Here is a 5095-nt window from a genome sequence, read left to right as displayed (position 1 = left end):
GTGCTGGGATTACAGGCTTGAGCCACCGTGCCCGGCGCCAGCTAATTTTTATAGTTTTAGTAGAGGCGGGGTTTCACCATGTTGGCAAGGCTGGTTTCAAACTCCTGACCTCAGGTGATCTGCCTGCCTCGGCCTCCCAAAGTGCTGGGATTAGAGGCGTGAGCCACTGCACCCAGCTAATTTTTATTAGTAGTAGAGACAGGGTTTCACCACGTTGGCCAGGTCTCAAACCCCTGACGTCAGATGATCCGCCCACCTCCGCCTCCTGAAGAGCTGGGATTACAGGCGTGAACCACTGCACCTGGCCCCCTGTAGCCTCTTGATGTTTGACTCCCCTCAGAAGAGCGACAGAAGAAAGTCGAAATGCATAAGAAATCAGCTATTGAAAGTTACTGGACAGTGAATCCTTTCTTTCTTTCTTTTTTTTTTTTAAATTTTAGTTTCCTGGTGTTTGAGTCATTTGCTGAGTAAATCTGAAAGAACAAAAAAAAAAGGAACTGTTGCCGAGGTGCCCCTATCTTTGGGGCCTGCAGCCTATCAGGACTTCCTCCAGAATACTCCAGCAGTGGTTGGCTTCTCATTATTTCCTCAGCCCTGTAGCTCTCTTAAGTTTTAAAAAATAAAATGGAGGCCAGGCATGGTGGCTCACGCCTGTAATCTCAGCACTTTGGAAGGCCAAGGTGGGTGGATTGCTTGAGGTCAGGAGTTGGAGACCAGCCTGGGCACACCCCATCTCATTTAAAAATAAATAAAATAAAATGACAGAGACTTACATTCATACCAAAACCTGCACATGAAGGCTTATAGCAACTTTATTCATAAATGCTAAAGCTCGGAAGCAACTAAGATGTTCTTTTCTTTGTTTTTTTGTTTTTTTGTTTTAAGACGGAGTCTCACACTGTCACCTGTGCTGGAGTGCAATGGCACGATCTCGACTCACTGCCACCTCTGTCTCCTAGGTTCAAGCAATTCTCCTGCCTTAGCTTCCTGAGTAGTTGGGATTACAGGTGCCCACCACCATGCCCAGCTAATTTTTTGTATTTTTAGTAGAGACAGGGGTTTCACTATGTTGGCCAGGCTGATGTCGAACTCCTGACCTCGTGATCTGCCCGCCTCAGCTCCCAAAGTGCTGGAATTACAGGCATGAGCCACCGCGCCCAGCTAAGATATCCTTTAAGGCCAGGTGGGGTGGTTCACACCTGTAATCCCAGCACTTTGGGAGGCCGAGGCGGGAGGATCACAAGGTCAGCAGATCGAGACCATCCTGGCTAACAAGGTGAAATCCCATCTCTACTAAAAATACAAAAAATTAACCGGGCATGGTGGCACATGCCTGTAGTCCCAGCTACTTGGGAGGCTGAGGCAGGAGAATGGCTTGCACCCGGGAGGCAGAGGTTGCAGTGAGCTGAGATCATGCCACTGCACTCTAGCCTGGGGGACACGGAGAGACTCCATCTCAAAAAAGAAAAAAAAAAAAAGATATCCTTTAATAGATGAATGGATAAGCAAACTGTGTGCTGGATCCACACAATGAGACGTTATTCAGCACCAAAAAGCAACACACTATCAGGCCAGGAGAAATTGTGGAAAAACCTTAGCTGCATATTGCTGAGTGAAAGAAAGTCAGATCCAAGAGGGCAAGAATTCTGATTGGTTCACTGCTTAATCTCCAGCATCTGAAACAGTGTCTGGTCAAAACAGCCCCTCAATATTTGATGAGTTTTTTTTTTTTTTTTAAAGTCCAGTCATATGGTGACTCAAATGCTTGATCCCAGCACTTTGGGAGGCTGAAGCGAGGTGATTGCTTAAAGCCAGGAGCTCGAGACCAGCCTGGACAACATAATGAGACTCCATCTCCATTTAAAAAAAAAAAAAAAAGAAGAAGAAGAAGAAAAGAAAAAAGAGGCTCTTCATCTTATCCTGAGTGAAAAGAAGGTAGAAAGAAGCAAGGGCATCCTGGGATCATCAGCTGAGATATCTCCAGTTCAGTCTGGTCCCTGAAAGTGTGGGCCACCAACCAAAATGCTTATTCCCAGGCCCCACCCAGACCTGCTTGATCAGGATAAGTGTCCCTAGGTAGGAGGTAATCCACATTTTAAAATAAACATCTGGCCAGGCACAGTGGCTCACTCCTGTAATCTCAACACTTTGGGAAGCTGACCCAAACAGATTGCTGGAGCCCAGGAGTTTAAGATCAGCCCGGGCGACATGGCAAAACTCCATCTCTACAAAAATACAGAAAATTAGCTGGGTATTGTGGCACACACCTGTGGTCCCAGCTACTCAGGAGGCTGAGGTGGGAGAACTGCTTGATCCTGGGAGGTAGAGCTTGCAGTGAGCCGAGATCGAGCCACTGCATTGCAGTCTGAGCAACAGAGTGGAACCCCATCTCAAACAAAAAATAAAAAACAAACAAAAAAATAAAACAAGCGTACAGTGATTCTTGTATCAGCTGAAACTGAGAACCACTTAGGATGTTTACTAAAAAGGCAGATTATGGCTGGGTGCGGTGGTTCACACCTGTAATCCTAGCACTTTGGGAGGCCAAGATGGGCAGATCACCTGAGGTCAGGAGTTCCAGACCAGCCATGTTTCACCAACATGGTGAAACCCCGTGTCTACTAAAAATACAAAAATTAGCCAGGCATAGTGGTGTGCACCTGTAATCCCAGCTACTCGGGAGGCTGAGGCAGGAGAATTGTTTGAACCTGGGAGGCGGAGGTTGCAGTGAGCCAAGATTGCACCATTGCACTCCAGGCAACAGAGCGAAACTCCGTCTCAAAAAAAAAAAAAAAAAAATGCAGATTATATTTTAGAACTGTGGAGGTGCAGAAGCAGCAAGGCTTGACCTACCCTGTAGTCCAACTCCATCTGTACAGATGAAGGAACTGCAGCCCAGAGAGGGAAAGTTACTTGCCAGAGACACACAGCAAGCTGCCTTCTGACTTTCAGGCTTCTTACAGAGAGCTGACCAACTCATTTAGATGTTACGAGACTCATTTGCCTCAGAAGCATCAACTCAAGCAGCTGCTAAATACCACCTCTATTTGGTCAAGGCCAAGGAGATATTTACTCCTTCTGAGGAGGCGGGGGAAGTCCAAAGGAGCTTTTTATAGGCCTCTTTAGGGTAAGTGTTGGTGAGGTCACAAAAGGATTCACTTCCCCAAGCTGACAGGAACCGTTACTTTCTGGTTTCTCTTTTCATATTTACGAATTAACATATTTAACTTAAAATGAAATGGCCAAATTTCAAATGTATAAAAACTACAATCCAGGTAAGCCCAGGAAAACTAGCATCTACCTCCAGTCTCATCTCATCCCAGTCACCAATTTGCCACCTGACCTTGAGGGACCACAGGCACATCTCCTAGTCCTTCTGGGCCCCGGCCAGATGAAATGACGTCCATGAATCTTTCCAGTTCTGACCATCTGTGGTGCCCTGCATCTAAGTCACCCTATAATTAGCCGTAGTCAAAGGTCCTTCCTGGCTTCTCTGCTGATTGGCCTTTGAAGAGGTCCATTCTAAAATGTAGGTTTGCTGTAGTTCAGGAAGACAAAGTAGGGCCAAAGATCTCCTTAGCCAAAGAGATGATCTGGAAAGAGGTTAGCCATCAGTTCACAAACTGACCTGGACAACAGAGATAAAGCATGAAGGCTGCACTTGCATGGGGACATAAGGCAATCCCTAAGCAAGGAGACAAAGGCAGTGAGGGAGGACAGTGCAGCCCGAAGGCCACAGTGAGAAACGCTTCCGACTAGAACAGGAAGTCAAATTTGTTTTTTAGGTTCTGCTCATTACGGGCCACCTTAACATCTTTATTTATTTATTTATTTTTGTTTATTTTTGAGATAGAGTCTTGCTGTTGCCCAGGCTGGAGTGGAGTGATCTCGGCTCACTGCAACCTCCTTCTCCCAGGTTCAAGTGATTCTTCTGCCTCAGCCTCCTGAGTAGCTGGGATTACAGGTGCCTTCCACCACGCCCAGATAATTTTTGTATTTTTAGTAGAGACAGGGCTTCACCATGTTGGCCAGCCTGGTCTTGTAGCAGGATGAGCCGCAGGCAAAACTCCTCAGACACCGAGTTAAAGAAGGAAGCGGTTTATTTGGCCGGGAGCATCGGCAAGACTTCTGTCTCAAGAACCGAGCCCCCGGAGTGAGCAATTCCTGTCCCTTTTAAGGGCTCACAACTCTGAGGGGGTGCGTGTGAGGGGGTTGTGATCGATTCAGCAAGCAGAGGGTATGTGACTGGGGGCTGCATGCACTGGTAATTAGATCAGAACAAAACAAGATAGGGATTTTTCACAGTGCATTTCTATGCATTGTCTGTAATCTATAGATAACATAACCGATTAGGTCAGGGGTCACTCTTTAACTACCAGGCCCAGGGTGCGGTGCTGGGCTGTCTGCCTGTGGATTTCATTTCTCCCTTTCAGTTTTTACTTCTTCTTTCTTTGGAGGCAGAAATTGGGCATAAGATGATATGAGGGGTGGTCTCCTCCCTTAGTCTCAAACTCCTGACTTCAAGTGATCCACCCGCCTTGGCCTCCCAAAGTGCTGGGATTACAGGCATGAGTCACCACCCCAAGCCCACCTTAACACCTTTTTTTTTTTTGAGATGGAGTCTCACTCTTGTTACCCAGGCTGGAGTGCAGTGGCGTGATCTCAGCTCACTGCAACCTCTGCCTCCTGGGTTCAAGCGATTCTCCTGCTTCAGCTTCCTGAGTAACTGGGATTACAGACACCTGCCACCACACCCAGCTAATTTTTGTACGTTCAGTAGAGATGGGGTTTCGCCATGTTGACCAGGTTGGTCTTGAACTTCTGACTTCAGGTGACCCACTCACCTCGGCCTCCCAAAGTGCTGGTATTACAGGCATGAGCCACCGTGCCCGGCAACATGTTTAACTCTCTTTTTCCTATGTGGACAATGCTTATCATGACTTGCATTGAGTGAAAAAAGAAAAAAGGTCATCATTTTGTGTACATATGAACTGATTTTCAACAAACATGAACAAAGCAATTTAGTAGAGAAAGAATAGACTTTTCAACAAAAACAGAGTTCCATGTACTAGAATGATTAAATATCCAAATACAA

Source organism: Mandrillus leucophaeus, unplaced genomic scaffold (genome assembly GCF_000951045.1).
Source record: "Mandrillus leucophaeus isolate KB7577 unplaced genomic scaffold, Mleu.le_1.0 Scaffold1, whole genome shotgun sequence".
In the NCBI taxonomy this organism is placed as follows: Eukaryota; Metazoa; Chordata; class Mammalia; order Primates; family Cercopithecidae; genus Mandrillus; species Mandrillus leucophaeus.
The sequence above is the reverse complement of the archived record's forward strand: the minus strand, read 5'-3'. Positions refer to the sequence as shown.